Here is a 20,176-nt window from a genome sequence, read left to right on the forward strand (position 1 = left end):
AAATGAATAAAAGTGCATATTTGATTCATGTTCCCTTTGTATGTTTCTGTGTAATACCCTTAAACTGGACACTAAATGAGACTTGTGTTAGTTTAGAATGTTCATAGCCAGTGAGTCGATCTGGGGAGACCTATCCTGATAAGGCTGACGCTGTTGTGCCACCAAGTCGGTTGGGGTGGCCTGTCTCGGCTGCCAGGGTGAGACCCTAGGCACATTCAGTGTAGGATTAATTGAATCTTTGAACTTGACCAGATTTCTAGTATTACCCTGGACCTTGGAGATTGATGGGCAAAACTAGAAAGTTACACTCGACCCCTAGACTTGATTATGATATTGCACTGGGTGTCGGATTGGGCTGTCTTTGATGTACCAATCAGTGAGATCCTTAGCGGGGGTCAAAACCTTGGTATGTTGGGACAGTCTGAGAATTCATCTGAGTGGGTGATCATAGTGACAGGATCAGCCCCTTTGTCGGACAAAGGTAATGATCGGGGATGCACTCTCACTGATGGAAACCTAGACTGCCGGTAGCCGATTTCAATCGTTGAGTTTTGTTTTGCAAAGTATATTTTATATGAGATGTAAAAGTATATATCTTATGGTTTCTAAAATGTTTGCAAAAAGGTTTTAATTCCTGGGATCCATATAAGTAGAGTGCAACACTGTTCCTTGTAGCCGAGGGAGAAGTCCTCTCTTGTCGGGCAGTGTTTGATCATTATGGGCTGAGAGGTTAAGTGTACGACCATTGAGGGTAATTCCTGATGGGCTAATCTTGCATCTGCCCAAAGTCCCTAGGTGTTACAAGGTGGCTTGGCCCAAGGACCACTTAGGGTAAGTGTTGGTTGGGCCCATAGAGCCCATTTGATGAGTTTCATGGGGTGCACTGTCCATAACAGTGTATTCGGCCAGGCCTTGTAATAAAGGCTGGGCCGAACCCATGTGGCTGATGTGTAGATCAATGGTTGGTCCCATACCATACAAGGAAGCCCAACTGGATAGAAATTAGGAAGGTTAAGTGAGCACATAAGCTTAATGGGCCTAAACCCAATTTTGAATTGGACTTATTTAATAAGTTAAATATGGGAAAATTCTGAGATGGATCAAGCAGATAGGATAGGGCCTTAACCCAGAGATTCTAGATCTAAATGTGATTTGGATGTAGAAACCTCCTAATAAGGTTAGGAGAAGGTTGATCCAATCTGCAGATAAGATAAGGGTTTATCCTTATCACCTAAAGAGATGTTTTGATCCAAATAAGATTTGGATCAGCAACTCCTAATTGGATTAGGAGCTGATCCTTTGGGGTTACAAATAAGGAAGGGGCGGCAACCTTTAGAATAGAGATATACTCACATTCTCTTCAGAGCTGAAATCACAGAAGAAAGATTTCTGCAATCCCTGCAAAGATCTTTCTTGCCGCCTCCATCCTGTAGCCGCCAGACATCCAGTTCGCTCTCCAGTGGTGGGAGAAGTCAAGATTTGATCTTGACATCAGTTCTTTGAGAAAGAATTGATATGAAGCTGTGCGCACGTGCCATCCTATTGTTTCTTGCAAAGGACAGAATTCTTGGAGAAGAATACTGCTGATTCTGCTCCATCCTGCACTACGCCATCTTCAGTGGGAGCAGTCTTTGGATCCTTTCTTGGGCGTGAACACCTTCGTTGGGAGATATTGTTTCTCCGTATCAGGCATAATCCTCTCCTACTCCTTTTGGTTCAAATCTAGTTCAGTTTATGGTTCAAGGGAATGCGATTCCCAGTTGAAAGGGAGAGAATTTTTTGAAATTCGCCCCTTTATTCCGCAAGATTTGGGTGTCCATACGATGGATCTCTCATCCTTTCACAAACGGTAGTCAACTCCAAGGAGAATGTAAGTTCAGTGGTACTGAGAAGCGGGAAGGAACTGCAGCTAGAACCTACCTCACCAAGGAAGGTGGATAAAGGACAAGAAGAAGAGGAGGTATAAAACTCAAATGAGAGCCCCATTAAGGTAAGAGTTGGAGAGAACATTTCAGCCATGATCAAGAGGACCTTACCAGTAAAACATGCTAATCCATGTTTGTTCATCCTACCTTGTGTGATTGGCAATAAGCGAATCGAGCATGCCATGCTAGACTTAGGTGCATATATCAATGTCATGCCATACTCGATTTACTATGCTTTGAGATTAGGTCCTTTAAAGGAAACTAGAGTTGTTATCCAATTAGCTGATTGTTCTAACGCCTACCCAGAAGGGATTGTTGAGAATGTATAGGTGCAGGTTAACGATTTAATTTTTCCTGCTGATTTTACATTCTGACGATGGTGGAGGACACGATCACAAGTTTTGCCCCACTTCTATTAGGCAAGCCATTCATGAAAATGGCCAAGACCAAAATAGATGTGGATGAGGGTACCCTCTCCATCGAGTTTGATAGGGAGATTGTTAAATTTAATATTTTTTAAGCTATGAAGTACTTGAATGAAGACAATTCGATCTATTTGGTTGACACTATTGATATAACTGTGCAGGAAATTTTTGAAAAGGATATGAATGGGGAGCTAGAATCGAGTGTACAATTGGATACGAAGGCCCTTATTTCAGATTTGAACCTGCCCATGATGGATGGAAGGGGAGCACGCCGAAAGCTGCGTCCACAAGAATTAGAGGATCCAATCTAGGATTATTAAAAATAGGGAAGTTTGTTTTTCCTTTTTCTTTTTTTTTTTTTACATTCCTAGTTTAGTTTTTCTGCCCTTTCTTTGCATTTAACCTTACATTGGGGACAATGTAAATTTTAAGTGTGGGGGAGGGAGATTTAGGTTAGAATTTAGGTTGCGTTTTAAAATTTGATTTAGGTCGTGTGTTTCTACATTTGCCTCTAAAAAAAAAATCAAAACCGCAACTCTTTTGGAATCAATTGAAGCAATGTTGTAAGGAAATTCTTGTGAACCTAGTAAAGAAATATGATCAAGGAGTACATTACTTATCTAAAGTCATTTTCCAGTTAAGCTAGTCCTAAATTTAGCTTTAAGTAAATAGGGTAAATACTTCACCATTACCACAATTGGTAGGATGGAGCATATAATGCACCAACTAGCAAGCAATTCAAATAGTAGGATGGAGCATAAAATGCACCTACTGACCAAGTAATCCAAAAGTGAGATGGAGCATAAAATGCACTCACTTCTTTAAAGGAAAAAAAAAGAAAATAAAAAGAGAGAGAAGATAAAAAGGTTTTCCCTGAGTTACTACCTGGTAAGCAATAGCAGAAATTGGATTGACTGATGAATGAATCGTCTATGGCTTGGTTGTGTTGATTTAACAGTTCACAATATTTAACCTAGAATATGTTTGGAAAAAGATGAAGGAGAGTTGAGTTTAAAAATCGGTAGGATAGTTAGTTTGTTTTGTTTGAATTTTGTCTTGCCCGAGGACGGGCAAGGTTTAAGTGTGGGAGGATTTGATGAGACCAAAAGGAACCCTATTTTTATCCCCTAATATTCACTCTTTTACATTAATTTAGCACATAAGTGGACTCATTACTCTTGTGTTTCGATTCAGGGCAATAAAGAAGGAAGAAGAAAACAGGGCAAATCGAGTGATTTTCCATAGTTTCGGTGACAATTAGTAATCTGGGCATAACTCTCAATTTAGAACTCTAAAGTAGACAATTCAAGAAGCATTAGAAAGATGAAATTAAGGCCCATAACCTTTATGTTTTGGGTTTTGACAGATTCTACCCACATCGAGTATGAAAATGAGCCCGAAGTCCTGAGCAAGTTCACAGCCAGGCCCATTTCACAACTGAAGCCCAACTCGTAGAAGTACATTGAAGCAGCCCAACTCAAATGCGAGAGCCTAGAGTCTTAATTCGAATGTAACCTCCAAAGAGAGAGAGAGTCTTATTAGATCTAAATTCTGAATGTAATCCTATAAAGATAAGAAGGATGGGGAGTAGATAAGAGATAGGATATGATTGGTTCAAAGAAGATTAGGACTCCCTTAAGATATGATGATCTCCTAGAAGGAGTTGGAAAACAGCCTCTCCTTTGGCTATATAAAGAGGTGGGCAGACCAGCTCTAGCATCACTCACTCCTAGATCCGAGAGATCATCAAGAAAACCAAGAAGCTCAAGAAAGCAATTCGGCTACGGAGAAGCAAAGCATGGAGATTGTGCATATCATGAGCAACTAAGCTTCTTTTTCTGGTTCAAGGGGGGAGGTTCGATTGTGTCATTGTGAGGTTCTGTAGTTAATTTATTTTCTTACTTTCTAATTCAAGTATTCATTGATTCTTGTGCATATTTTTATTGGATATTAATGTTAATTAGTCTGCCAAACTGAATTAATGTTGATTTTCCTACTGCTATCCATGATTTCGGTGATCCATAATTGTCTTGAATAGTGGTACAAGTAGCAATTAGGTTGATATCTTTCTAGGTCAATTGTTCTTGACAGCCTTTGACCAATGTTTTAACATGGTTCAACCTAAGGAATCGATGGAGCAAGATTTAGTAATTGCAGCTATCTCAATTATTGATATTTTGGTTTAACTATTTTCACAAATCTTAATGCTATCACTGTTTAACATGGAACGCTATCATACCCAGTAGGGTTGTTCATAAGAATGCCCAACCCGACCAAACCGACCAACCTGGACCGACCCAACCCGAGTCGGCCGGGTTTTCATCAGTACCAGTCGGTTTCCGGTTGGGCACATATATAAACCGATATATCGGGTCGGTTTCGGTTTTCTTCTGTGAAAACCGAAACCAACCTGACCCGAACCGAATCGGTCTTTTACTAGTTCGGAAGTTCCTAATTTGAGTGGTTTCCTACTTAACTATAACTAGCCTTCTACTAGAACTAGAAGGCCCATTAGGCATTTACAATTAGAATAGGCAATCTATCCTAGTTTCTAACTTTCTATAATCTTTTACACCAAATAGGCAACCCATTAGGCAATTACAATTAGAATTCAATTAGGTGTCCTTTTGTACAGGAGCAAAACCGAAACCAACCGAAACCGACCCAACCCGACTCAAATCGACCAGGTCGGTTTCGCCTATCAATGGATCAGTTTCAGTTTCCACCTCAGGTAACCTGACCAGGTCGGGTCGGTTGGGAAAACCCCAATAAATCAACCAAACCCGACCCGTGAACACCCCTAGTACCCAGTCGAGTGGTGATAAGTGTTGATCGAATGTTGGGTTTGGTCAACTGAATTAGGAAAACAACAAGGTTTATTATGGCTATCCTAATAAATCTAAGGTTAAATGCTTGAATGGCAAGAATGCTGAAATTTACCTAGGATCGATGGCCAATCGATTCAACCCGAACCCTTGAACCAGAATTCAGTAAGACTGAATTTCTCTTGTTTGTTTAGTTCGCTATTGCTTTCTTATTCTTCTAATTTTAGTTATTTTATTTTCCCACTCAGTTATATTATTCATTCGGCTAAGAGATTATTGTCTAGCTCCTTGTGGGATTCGACCTAGTACTACTTTTGCTACAAATATTTTATTGTGGGACTAGTATTATTTTTGAGGGCTTCGACAACCCGTCAAAATTTTGGCACCACTGTTGGGGAGCAACTTTAATTTCATAGCTATTACCTTCTTTTTGTTAACCTTCTTGTTTTATGACTCATGCTTCTCAATGAGGTGAACTTGAGTACAACCCCAAAATTGAGAGGACCACCTGTCGTTTAAGGAAGGAGGCGAAACAAAGGAAGGATCGTTCACCTAAAAGGGTGAACTCAGATTGTGATTTACTCATCTGTGATCTACCCATCTTTGAAGGAGAAGAAAGAATGGTTGACAGAGAGAGGACGTTGAGAGAGTTAGCTGCACCACTGTTGAACCAACAGCCCCTATGCATCACGTATCCCAATCTTGAGGTAGGTTTTGAATTGAAATCTGGTTTGATACAATTATTGCCTCTATTTCATGGTTTTCCAGGTGAGAACCCTCATAAGCATCTAAAGGAATTCCATGTCATCTGTTCAAGCATGAAACTCCACGGTATGACCGAGAATCAGGTGAAACTCATAGCCTTTCCATTTACTTTACGTGATAAAGTGAAAGATTGGTTGTATATTCTTCCTCCCAGTTCAATACGCACATGGGATGAGATGAATAGGATATTTTTAGACAAATATTTTCCTGCATTTCGGGCTGCAAATATAAGAAAAGCAATATGTGGAGTTCGGCAATTTGGTGGTGAGATGCTATATGAATATTGGGAAAGGTTTAAACAACTTGTTGCTAGCTGTCCACACCACCAAATACCCGAACAACTTTTGATCCAATACTTCTATGAAGGGCTTCATCCCATGGATAGAAGTATGGTAGATGCAGCCAGTGGCGGAATCTATCATGGAGTCCGTAATTTGGCAGATATGTATAAGGATCATTTTCTGGATCCGTTGGCTGCTAAGTCGATCTCTTCCAATGGTTCCTCAACTGTGTCGATGGAGTCTGTCATGCACTTTGGCGTTAGTCTAACCTCATCACAGTATTCCAGTACATCTTCTTTCGATGTACTGTGTCGATGGAGTCTGTCATGCACTTTGGCGTTAGTCTAACCTCATCACAGTATTCCAGTACATCTTCTTTCGATTCCTAAAGTTGTCTAAAATATTATTTGCCTTGAGTCTTGGGGAGTTTATGTTTATATAGGTCTGTGGTTTGAATGTTGTACCTTTATGTCCAATTCAATGGTTGAATCATTGATTGATGGTATGATCGTAGCAATATCAATTTATGATGTAGTGAAATAGTGCTGGTTGAAACATTACTTAGAGTCTTTAGTTAGAAAATGTAATGACTTTGTAGCAAACATATGTGCCATTTTCTTAAAAAAAAAACATCAGTAATAGATGGAGGTTGAACCCCCTTTTTAAAAAAGAAATTTCACTTTCAGTTCATGCTGCGATAAGGTTACGCTAAGCAATTTATAAAATCATACCTCAAGGATGACCTTTTTAGCCGTGGGAGGTCCGTCGTTCTCATGGTCCTCGATGATGGTGTAGTATTCCTTCTTGTTGTCTCCTGTCACCCACACACATCTGCTTCTCTTTCGATGTTCCGACATCCCTATGGGTTCATTCTCAGGTGGGTGTGGCAACTTTGTCCTATCAACTTTGGCTATCCTTGTTTTACCGTCCTCTACCAACTCCGTGAAGGGACAAGGGCTAGATTGTGTATCAGTGGTTGCCCCAAGAGTGCATGATAGATAGTCTTTCCTCGGACTACCTGGAACTCTTGCATTATGCTAAATGGCTTGATCACGACCTTTAGCTCTATGGACCCCTTGGTAACCGATGGGTTACCGTAGAAATCTGTTACCTCTAACGGCAGCCCTTTGATGTGCTCCTTTCAGATATTCAACAACTCCAATGTTTGGATTGGAATAAGGTTTACAAAACTTCCTGGGTGGGCCATCAGTCTGCACATGCCATACCCCTATCTTTGCCATGATATACAAAGGCCAGTTGTGAAGGGGATCAGCAATTGGCATGTCGTCTATCATGAATTCCACATTGCTACGATCACGGCTATAAGGTTGCAAGGGGTACCAGAACACTTCTGATAATGCCCTGATGGCCAACTTCTGTGTTTTTGTGTTGGTTCCCTATTTAGTGAAGAATTGGCATAGTTCTTTGCTCTATTCTAGATTTTCTATCAGAGCGTCAGCTTGGTATTGCCCAGTTGCCCTGACTATGTTAACTCTACCTCCTTGGGTTTGGGCTGGCAGGGGGTCGGTTTCTACGTAGGCTGGCTCCTTTGTTACAAATTGATCCAACTTTATCCTCTGTGCAAATATCCTTCTTAGGGTGAAATAGTCCATCAGCTCATGGTGCGGTGTCTAGTGGTAATTGCACCATCTACCACCGCACTTATCTCTTTTTGGGTCTACTCCTGGTGGTGGCAGTGGTAGGCTGATGACCCTGCCTTCTACTAACTTGTTCATAATCATAATTACCTCTTATCTATTATAGAGGAATGGAGGAGGTGGTGGTGCATCTCTTTTTCCTTGGGCGTTACCTCTCTGGTATGGTCCCTGTCTGGTTCCTCCATTGTTTCTATGTCTCCTATCAACCGCATATGCTTCATTCCTGTTGTATGGGGACGTGTCTTTGACGGTTCGCACCGTCCTCTTTGTGCATCTCTAGAGCTGGCTAAAGGTTTTGACTTCGATGTTTTCGATGCCGATTCTATATGTAGGGTGCATACCTTGAACACACTGTTCAACAAAGCACTTTTCAATGGCATGTTCATCGAAGACAGAATGAGTGAGCTTCTGGAATCTCATGACGTAGGCTAGGAGGTCTTCTCTTGGTCCTTGCTCCATGTTCTACAGATCGGTCATCTTTAGTTTCCTTTCCAAGGTGAACTATTTCAATAGGAATTTCTTGGCTAACTCACCCCATGAATCGATACTCCTAGGGGTGAGACTCACGAACCATGTGTATGTTGGGCCGGTCAACAACTTCAAGAACTCATGTACTTTGAGGTCTCCATCGAGGATGGAGGAATCTTCAAACTTGTTGATGTGTTCTTGTGGGCTGCCCCTCTGTCTGTCGTACTAAGGCCATTGCTGGGGAGAAGTGTACCTAGCAGGGTAAGGCTTGTATAGGATATCATCAGAATAAGGTTTTTGTAAGACCTTCGAGTCCTAGGCCCGGTTGTGACTTTCAACCACCAGTCCCTAGACATATTCCCTTAGTTCATCTCTACAGAGAGGGGTATCTACTATTGGGTCAGTGTAGGGTAAGGTATGAAACTGGTGAGTAGGCAGAGAGGTTGCTTGGGTAAGGGTGGGATTGGCTCTATGGGGTTGTTCCGGGATGGTATGCATGGTGTTGGAAGCATGAAGACTAGGGTTAGGGTTAGGATTCAGGACGCTAGGGAGAGTGGCGGCAGGGGTCTGCTCAGCTTGGGCTAGTTGGTTGAGCAGGATCTAGAAAGCACTCCTTGTTTCCTCAATGCTTTGCTCAATTTTTTTGATCCGCTCTTCGGAAATTGGAAGAGAAGCCATACCCCGTAGACCTTGTTTGACAAGATCTCGATATCAGCTTGGATGGGTGTTTCCATCTTAGGGAGATTTTCAACTCTAGGTGTTTTCCTGAACATTGCTCTATTCCTCGAGGATGGTATTGAGGTTGATTTTCTCGAGGCCATTCTCTGTGATCAAAGACGCCAACCAGAGATTCTACTGTGGGCGAGGGTGTAAGGCTGAGGTGAGGAGTGGTCTCTTTGAAAGACAAAAGAACGTTTGCAAGAGGAAAATGACAAGGGTCTTAGGTCGGGGTTGCACAATGGGGAGTTAGGGCATACTCGAGAGTACTTGGTGATGAATGCTTGGGATTTGATGATTTCTAGTGTGAGGAGGATCTCTATTTATGGGGGAGGTCTCGAGATCCTAAAAGGCAAGAAATGAGGATATTCGCTCTATATCAGGGAAGGGGAATATTTGATTTGCTATCAATTAATAGATGCACTACTGGGGTATTGCCACGTGTCTCATGATGATTTTCTTAAGGATCAGCTTTTCTTATCCTTGAGATTCTTCATTACTCACATGTGCTACTATTTTTTTGCGCATCATAACTAATCCTATGTGGTGATAGTGACACCACCGTTTGGTAGTTGGTGCTTCATCAATTCCACATGGCAGTCAGCAGAGCCCTTTGCTGTCATGGGTTTGTGTGTTAGGGCACACACGAGCCTTGCCGTGAGCTTGACTTACTATTTTCTCTAACCCGTCGTCCAGAGTGGGCTTGCGGGTTATGAGTTCATCGCGTGTCGTAGCAGGTGTGGCCTCATCGCATACTTAGGTGTGCTTGGATCTCTTGGCTGGGTCTTCCTGAGGTTTATTTAGGTTTGGGTGTTGGCTAGACTCGGTGGACCATGGGTTTATCGTGGTTCTGCTTACTGCGTTGCATGTTCATTGCAAAGGTGGCGATGTGCCACGAGTTCATCACAATGTAGGGGTTGATTGCAAGCTGTCCATAAGTGCTTCTATGGTGTTACTCTTGGTGCCTAAGTGTTCTTTGAAGGTCTGGGTGAGCTGTGCATACCTACAATAGCAAATTAGACATGTAATATAAGTAAAAAAAAATAAGAAGAATAAACAAATGATATCACATTAGAGATTATGAGAGAAATGAATAAAATGGATTTAAAAACTTATGAAATGAAGACAAAAACAGACCTAAGATATGATGCTTATGGGTTGTTTTGATCATAATTCATAAAAAAAGAACTTGAATAGAATTAGGGTTTCCCTCTTCAGGGTGTATAAGTATGCACTATGTCTACTAAAACCCCTTAATTATATTCCTTGAAGGAAATACCCTTTGATTTTGATTTTACATGAAAGAGCTAATTTGTAAGGATTAAACCCAATAACAGGTATAAGTAGTCCCATCATCTTGGACTCTTAGCGGGTTATACCCATGTGTGGGCTCCACAATTGGTAGATAGGTCATAGGACCCCTACACCATTAGGTACCTATGTATTTAAACTTATAAATCTTAACAATGAATCCCGTTAATTAGTAAGAACTGGTATCCAATATACTAAATTACTTGTGAGCATAACCCACCTTAATGTTTTAAACTTAAATTTTTTGACAGTGGGTCCCACTACATGAAAGAGCTAATTTGTAAGGATTAAACCCAATAACAGGTATAAGTAGTCCCATCATCTTGGACTCTTAGCGGGTTATACCCATGTGTGGGCTCCACAATTGGTAGATAGGTCATAGGACCCCTACACCATTAGGTACCTATGTATTTAAACTTATAAATCTTAACAATGAATCCCGTTAATTAGTAAGAACTGGTATCCAATATACTAAATTACTTGTGAGCATAACCCACCTTAATGTTTTAAACTTAAAATTTTTGACAGTGGGTCCCACTGATAGGTGGGACCCACTAGTTTGATTTGACAATGGGCATAGCCCACTTTGATGTTTTGAACTTAAAAATTTTGGTAGTGGGCCCACTGATTAGGGGGATCCACTAATTTGATTTGATAATTGGCATGGCCCACTTTAACGTTTAAACTTAAATATTTTGACAGTGGGCCCTATTGATAGATGGGACCCACTAGGTTAATTTGTTAGTGGGCGTGGCCCACTTTAAGATTTAAAACTTAAATATTTTAACGGTGGCCCCCACGAATAGGTGGGACCCACTAGTTTGATTTGTTAGTGGGTGTGGCCCACTTTAAGATTTTATAACTTAAATATTTTAACGGTGGGCCTCGCTAACAGGTGGGACCCACTAGTTTGATTAGATAGTGGACATGGCCCACTTTAAAGTTTTAAACTTAAATATTTTGATAGTGGGCCCCGCTGATAGGTGGGACCTACTAGGTTGATTTGTTAGTGGGCATTGCCCATTTTAAGATTTAAAACTTAAATATTTTGCCAGGTAGGCCCCGTTAATAGATGGGACCCTGTTTTGAATTTAAATATTTTAATAGTGGGCCCCATTGACAAGTGGGACCCACTGTGTTGATTTGATAGTGGGCATAGCCCACTTTGACATTTTAAACTTGAATATTTTAATAGTTGGCCCCACTAATAAGTGGGACCCACTATATTCATTAAATAGTGGGTATGGCCCACTTTAATATTTGAAGCTTAAATATTCTAACAGTGGGACCCACTATACTAATCTGACAGTAGGACCCACTATGTTGTTGATCTGATAGTGGGCATGGCCCACTTTTGTATATAGTGAGTGAGATCCTCCAACCCAAAAAAAAACAATTTAGAATTTTGTAACAATGGATTATTCACTGCTAATTTTTCTTTGAGATGGATAAAATCCATCGAATATTATAATCTAATTATTAAATCTTATTTGGATTTATAGTGGATGAGACCTACCAAACCAGCAATTATAATAGTGGGTCTACTATGTTGATTTCAACAGTGGGTGACGACCCCCAATCAATTTATATTTAGCTTTGAATGTGGTGAACAGGATCCACCGATTACAACATTGTGATCTACTGTTGCAAGGTAATTTGATAGAGGCCACCAACTCAGGACAGTTCACAACTGTCAATGGTGGGGTCAAATTGTATGTTCTTTGATTGAGGTGGATAGGATCCACCGATTGAGTTCTAACTAATTCAGATGGTAATATAATTTATCTTCTGGATAAGATATTGTGGGTCCCTCTATAACATTTGACAGCAAATTGAAATAGTGGGTCCCAAAAAATATTGTCAGTAGCAAGTGGCAACATGTGCTGTTACAGGTGGAAAACCAGCACACCTATCCCCTTTTTAAGTGGATAAAATCCACTGACCGTGGGACTCAAAGATGTGTCTTTTATCCATTATATTAAAGTTCTTTTGAGGTGGATAAGATCCACCGAACATAACAATAGTTAGTCTCTAACTATTAATCTCTTTCAATATATAAATTGAAATAAGATGTCGAGTTCTAACAGAACTCTAGAGACAGAGAGAGAGAGAATAAGATAAAGATTGCAATAGATAAAATTTTTAAGGAGTATAAGAAGAAGATAAAATCTATACCTGTGTATGGTTATCCTTAATCAACTCAATCACCCGACTACTAATTTCCTCCTCTATTTCTTCTCTTCCTCTCTCTTCTCTTTTTTTTTTTTCTTTCTCTTTCTTATCTCTTTCTCTTCTCCCTTCTCTCAATCTGCTAGGCCAATTTTCTTCTTTTCTCCCCCTTATATAGAGGGAGGCAGTTATGGGGTGGGGAGGTTAGAACAACTTCGCCACTCTTCATATGTTGGGTGGTTGCTTAATTTCCCCCATAATCAGAACAACTTAAATTTGAATTTATGTAGAGTGGGCCAGTTGTCAAATCTGCCCCACCCTTCGAGCTTTATTTATTTACATTATTTTATTTTTTTACATCATATATTTTTAGTCCTAAACATGGGTGTAGATCATGATTGAATTCTTCATGGTCCATTTCAGCAAGCTTTGGACCCCATAACCACTCTAGTTACTCTCTTCAGTTTATTGCACAGAAGGAATTAAATCTTTGTTTCAATCCTTGAAAGATCTAGAGTCATTATAGTGTGAAGGAATGTGGCCCAAGTGGTGAAGAACGTGCTGGATGATGGTAACTTTTCTTTTGCATTGTCGTTACTTTGGGAATGCTTCATGCTTCAAAATATAACCTAGGGGATCTACGATTGTAATACCGGTATGGGGGAACTCGAGGGATGTTGGAGAGTGAATGGGGAAGACCTTGGATGTGAGAGGATGAAAACTAGAGCAGCTTGGGATGTGAAGTAAGAGTTTTGTCTAAGCTAATTGGGGTAGAGTTCTGATGTGTGGCTCGTTGTTACACTAGCAAGTGCACTAGTCACTCAAGTAATAGAGTAGTGAGTAGAGTATCGTTCCCATGAGGACTTATGTATCAACTACTAGTAATAAATCAGTCTACTGTTATCTGATCAGCCGAAATGTAAAACTAATGAAAATCTAAAATTCTAACTACAAAGTTATTTCTAACACATTGGACCAAACACCTTGTATGCAAGTGAGGAGACAAACTAAAGATGCATAGAAAAATAAATTTACCGACTAGATTTATAGGCAATTCAAGTAGAATAGGATTCAGCCTTGGTTTGGTGAAATCCCAAAGCAATGAACAGCCTCTCTCGAGCGCATGTTCAATCTATGCATGAGTGATGGTCCTTATATCTCTATCAAGGATCTAATCACCATGCATGCAATCAGATCTAGCAATTCTAGGGCTTCATTTCAGCTGGATGATCATCAACTCAGCTGAATGAACACCAACCGAATTGTGCAAGTTATCTCTAACCTTGCACTCAATTCAGCTATTGATTGGAAGATCTAAATTCTTAAAGTCTTTCTCAAGCACTCTAGGAATTCTAAGAAAGAGGAACAATTCGGCCAGATTGAATTAAAGCTACCTGAATTCTTTCTCAAGTAATTCAGGTATTACAAGTTCATGATCTGAAATCACAGATCTGATTTTATAGAATAGCAGTTCGGATCTCACTATTTCATTGTCTGAATTTACAGATTTGAGATTGGAAATAGCAATCCAGACCTTGTAAATTCATGATCTGAAATTTCAGATCTGAGATTTCAGAATACCAGTTCGGCCAACAATCCACAATTGATATTCCAAACAAGAAACTTCAAGATTGAATCTACTTTACTCGAATGAACTTAAAAAATAAATTATAGAATTGAAATTGCATAATACATGCTTTGATTACAGCAAGAAAGGAAAATTTGATGGAGAAATTACATAAATCTTAGCTGAATTCGATTATCAATTTGTGCAGAAATCAAGGGAGGATGAAACCTTGATCTCCAATTAATTTTCCCCCCTTCGAATTCAGCTTCTTCTTCTCTTGAAGCTGCTTGTTCCTCTTCTCTTCTCCTCTCTTGCGCCTATCTCTCTCTTCTTCTCTCTTAGAACGAGAACTCAATGAGAGTTTGAAATCAGGTGTTGGACCCCCTTTCCCCCTCTAGAGGCCTCCTTATATAGGCTTTCAAGGAAGCTCTTGCCTCTTCTTGAAGTCTTTGGAATTTGATGTATTACACCCCTCATGAACCTTCTAGAGTGCTCCCTCCTCTTTTTCAAGAAACTTTTAGGAGTTACCGCCCCTAGCTCCCTTTGGGTGGATATTTGGGCTGCAACTTAGCTTGCTTTTGAGCACATGTAGGCTACACTCTAGGCTATTCTTTGGGCTGAAAATGGGCTGGGCCAAAATTTCCTTCTTGCTAGGCTTTTTCCCTTGGGTTTTTCAAAGAGTTAACTTGCACTACTTGGGCCGAATGAAACTCCCTTGCTCTCAAGGTTGGGCTGGGCTGAACTTGATAAATTTTGGGCTTTCTTTTCTTGCTTTTGCCTTCTTTTTGTTGAGTTGGTTGCCCCTAAAATCTTTATTGCAATTAAGCTAAAAATAGGGAAAAATTTAATTAAACCAGCATAAAATTTTATGCAAAAACCTCATAAAATATAGATAAATTGTAAGTTCATCAAATACCCCCACACTTAAGCTTTTGCTTGTCCTCAAGCAAAGACTGCTGCCATAAACTGAACATCCCCCCCTTCTATTCTCACTATTTACCTAGTGAACTTTTTAAGATAGAAATCCATTGACTAGTTGGGGAACTGTTGTAAGTGCTCAACTCTTTTTCTTGTAAATTACCAATTAACATATATAAGATCCAAGGAAAGGAGAATACGAATTTCATCAAAGTCTAGCCTTCACTCCCAGTCAATATATAATTCAGCTCCTTAATTGTCAAAGTTAATAATCAAATTACAGTAAGTTTCACATCTATAAATTTATCTTAATGAGAGTTCAACTTAGTATGCCCACTTGGACATCAACTGTCACCATCATTACTTATTTCTACGTGTGAGTGCATTTTATGCTCCATCTCACACACTTTTTTTATTTTTTATTTTTTATTTTTTTAGTGTGAGTGCATTTTATGCTCCATCTCATACTGGTCACATGCTTGAGGTAGAAAAAAAGACTCGTGTTCTGAGTTGCTAGTTTTACTATTCAACTCAAAATAGTAGAGTCATTTTGGGTTGAATCTCATGTATCAGTAATTCAGATGTGCAGTAGCTTCCTTGACCATTAACAATGAAATCAAATGCTTTCATACACATGAAGATAGTTAGGGCTAGTCATGCTGAAAGACATATTCATCTCCCCTTTTCTCATGCATATATCAAACTGGGTTATTCACAAGAATAAAAACTTAACAAGTACATTAGTATCTCTCAACTCATTGTACTACTTCTTAAAAATCACCTAATAAATAGCAATGATCTTGGGGGGTTCCAGTTTACTTGGATATGTCATTGCCTGCAAATGTGTGTTGGGGTATTTGATGAACCTACAATTTATCTATATTTTATGAGGTTTTTGCATGAAATTTTATGCTGGTTTAATTAAATTTTGCCCTATTTTATCTTAATTGCAATAAAAAATTCAGGGGCATCCAATTCAAGAAAAAGAAGGAAAAAGCAAGAAAAGAAAGCCCAAAATTTATCAAGTTCAGCCCAACTCAGCCTTGAGAGCAAGGGAGTTTCATTTAGCTCAAGTAGTGCAAGCTAACTCTTCGGAAAACCTAAGGGAAGAAGCCTAACAAGAAGGAAATTTTGGCCCAGCCCATTTTTAGCCCAAAGAACAGCCTAGAGTGCAGCCTACATGGGCTCAAAAGCAAGCTAAGTTGTAGCCCAAATAGCCACCCAAAGGGAGCTAGGGGTGGCAACTCCTAGAAGTTTCTTGAAGAGGAGGGAGCACTCTAGAAGGTTCAAGAGGGGTGTAATACACCCAATTCTAGAGACTTCAAGAAGAGGCAAGATCTTCCTTGAAAACCTATATAAGGAGGCCTCTAGAGGGGGAAAAAGGGTCCAACATCTGATTTCAAACTCTCCTTGAGCTCTTGTTCTAAGAGAGAAGAAGAGAGAGAGATAGGCGCAAGAGAGGAGAAGAGAGGAAGAACAAGCAGCTTCAAGAGAAGAAGAAGCTAAATTCGAAGGGGGAGAAAGCAATTGGAGATCAAGATCCGAATTGAGTGCAAGGTTAGAGATAACTTGCACAATTCGGTTGGTATTCATTCAGCTGAGTTGATGATCATCTAGCTGAAATGAAGCCCTAGAATTGTTAGATCTGAATGCATGCATGGTGATTAGATCCTTGATAGAGATATAAGGACCATCACTCATGCATAGATTGAACATGCATTCAAGAGAGGCTATTCATTGCTTTGGGATATCACCAAACCAAGGCTGAATCCTTTCTACTCGAATTGCTTAGAAAACTAGTTGTTGAATTTATTTTTTCTATGCATCTTTAGCTTGTCTCATCACTTGCATACAAGGTGTTTGGTCCAATGTGTTAGAAATAACTTTGTAGTTAGAATTTCAAATTTTCATTAGTTTTAAATTTCGACTGATCAGATAACAGTAGTCTGATTTATTACTATTAGTTGCTACATAAGTCCTCGTGGAAATGATACTCTACTCACTACTCTATTACTTGAGCGGCTAATGCACTTGCTAGTGTCACAATGAGCCACACATCAAGTTTTTGGATTTCAGTTCCGGCTGATGGAAGTTTTGGTGGAAAGGCTTAGGTGCATGTTGATTCTGCCATGGCTGATTCAGGTGACCTCTCCATCCGGGGTTATGGGCATGATGGTACTAATTTCTTGGCTATCTTGTGAAGTTTCCCTCAAGCAAAGACTTCAACCATAAATTGAACATTCCCCCCTTCTGTTCTCACTATTTACCTAGTGAACTTTTTAAGATAGAAATGCATTGATTAGTCGGGGAACTGTTGTAAGTGCTCAACTCTTTTTCTTGTAAATTACCAATTAACATATATAAGATCCAAGGAAAGGAGAATACGATATTCATCAAAGTCCATCCTTCACTCCCAATCAATATATAATTCAGCTCCTTAATTGTCAAAGTTAATAATCAAATTACACTAAGTTTCACATCTATAAATTTATCTTAATGAGAGTTCAACTTAGTATGCCCACTTGGACCTCAACTGTCACCATCATTACTTATTTCTAGGAGTGAGTGCATTTTATGCTCCATCTCACACTTTTCTTTTTTTTTTCTATGTGAGTGCATTTTATGCTACATCTCACACACTTTTTTTATTTTTTATTTTTATTTTTTTGGTGTGAGTGCATTTTATGCTCCATCTCATACTGGTCACATGCTTAAGGTAGAAAAAAAGACTCATGTTCTGAGATGCTAGTTTTACCATTCAACTCAAAATAGCGGAGTCATTTTGGGTTGAATCTCATGTGTCAGTAATTCAGATGTGCAGTAGCTTCCTTGACCATTAATAATGAAATCAAGTGCTTTCATACACATGAAGGTAGTTAGGGCTAGTCATGCTGAAAGACATATTCAGCTACCCTTTTCTCATGCATATATCAAATTGGGTTATTCACAAGAATAAAAACTTAACAAGTACATCAGTCTCCCTCAACTCATTGTACTACTTCTTAAAAATCACCTAATAAATAGCAATGAACTTGGGGGATTCCAGTTTACTTGGATATGTCATTGCCTGCAAATGTGTGTTGGGATGAATGAGGTGCATGGCTTCAGCCCCCAAATTCTAGTTCTCAGGCTCACTCCCCCACACGTAAGATGAACATTGTCCTCAATGTTTGTAGTGTTAGGGAGTAACAATAAAATTAGCAAGAGCATCATCAAGTAATAGGAGGTGTTTAGAGGACTTCCTTGAAAATCATTCTGAAATTCTACAATATGTTGTTGGTGGAAAACTTCTTCTGCTAGAAATCACTTGCAAACTAGAAGAGGAGATTAGTATCTTTATGCAATTAAATTCTAAGAAAAACTAACTAACCTTAAATGCAATGAAAAATAAAAACAGAAAGCAAGTAAGACAGTTTATGACTAAGTATCTGAATTGGGAATTCTCTCAACAGCCTCTTGCTCCCTTGGGTTTACCACGGTGTTACTAGGTAAGGTACCCAGAACCCTTTCTGAAATCATCTGTGTCAGCTGCCCAACCTGAGTTTCCAAGTTCCTTATCGATGTTTTCATTATTCAGAAATCTAGTTTCCGCACTAGCTATGAACTTGGTCATCAACTCCTCCAAGTTAGATTTCGGTTCCGGCTGATGAAAGTTTTGGTGGAAAGGCTTAGGTGCATGTTGATTCTACCATGGATGATTTAGGTGACCTCTCCATCCGGGGTTATGGGCATGATGGTACTGATTTCCTAGCTGTCTTGTAAAGTTGCCAACAAAGTCTACTTGTTCTGTGGACTGAAAAGACTGATTGCCAACTTGGCATTCAGTGCTATTATGGCCTCCCCCACACTTATCATACTGTACATGCATAGCTGCCATCTACATCTCATCAAATTTTTTGCTAAGTGCTCCTATTTGTGTAGAGAGAGTTGTGTATGTATCCACATTATGAAGGCTATGCTGCTTCCTAACTGGTGTCCTTTCTGAATGCCATTGGTAGTTATTGGCTGCCATCTCCTCGATGAGTACATGGGCAACCTCGGGAGTCTTATTGTTTATGGAGCCCCCAGCTGCTACATCTAAGATGGTCTTGTTTGAATCGGTCAGACCATTATAAAATGTTTGCACCTGCAACCAAATCGGAAGGCCATGGTGAGGAACCCTCCTTAGTAGCTCCTTGTAACGTTCCCAGGACTCATAGAGAGATTCCCCCTCTTGCTGGAAAAAGGTAGTAATATCATTCCTCATTTTTGTAGTTTTAGAGGGGGGAAAATACTTAGAGAGGAATCGACTAACCATTTCATCCCACGTGGCTATAGATCCTGCTAGTAATGAGTTCAACCAAGCCTTGGCTTTATCCTTCAAAGAAAATGGGAATAACCTCAGCCGGATGGCATCATCACTTACCCCATTGTGTTTGAACGTGTCATAGATTTCCAAGAAGTTAGCAATATGGGCATTCGGATCCTCATGAACCATACCACAAAATTAAACCGTATTTTGTATCATTTGGATTATGACCGGTTTAATTTCGAAGTTATTGGCAACAATAGTTGGCCTAATAATGCTAGAGGCAGTCCCAATGAGGGTGAGCTTAGCATAATCCTGAAGGGATGAGAGATCCATCCCATGGATGCCCAAAGATTGTGGAATAAGGGGCAAATTTCAAAATTTTTTTTTCTCCCTTCAACTGGGAATCACATTCCCTATTTAGAAAATCATATTTTCAAGGATCAATCTTGAACCTTAAACTGAACTAGATCTGAACCAAAAGGAATGGGAGAGAATAATACCTGATATGGAGAAGTAATATCTCCCAACGAAGGTGTTCACGCCCAAGGAAGGATCCAAAGACTGTTCCCACTGAAGATGGCGCAGTGCAGGATGGAGCAGAATCAACAGTGTTCTTCCCCAAGAACTCTGTCCTTCACAAGAATCAGTAGAATGGTACGTGAGCATAGCTTCCTTCTCAATCCTTTCTCAAAGATCAAGATCCAATCTTGACTTCTCCTACAACTGGAGATCGAACTGGCAAACAGGGCGGCAAGAACAGGGAGGCGGCAAGAGAGTATTCGCAGGGTGCAGAATTCCCTCTTATTTATTTCAACACTAAAGAGGATCAGATATTTTTCTTCTTGGTCTCTCTCTC

The 20,176-nt window shown here is 39.8% G+C and overlaps 1 non-coding gene across 1 annotated transcript; it reads left to right on the forward strand.

Annotated features, from left to right (window-relative positions):
• The first annotated feature begins 19,171 nt into the window (after positions 1 to 19,171).
• On the forward strand, positions 19,172 to 19,278 carry LOC148874036 (small nucleolar RNA R71). The gene has a single exon (XR_016106342.1). It is a non-coding gene; the product is annotated as a small nucleolar RNA R71 (small nucleolar RNA).
• Positions 19,279 to 20,176: the final 898 nt, after the last annotated feature.

This window comes from Nelumbo lutea, chromosome 1, assembly GCF_056320005.1.
Source record: "Nelumbo lutea isolate HS-2025 chromosome 1, American lotus-T2T, whole genome shotgun sequence".
Taxonomy (NCBI): Eukaryota; Viridiplantae; Streptophyta; class Magnoliopsida; order Proteales; family Nelumbonaceae; genus Nelumbo; species Nelumbo lutea.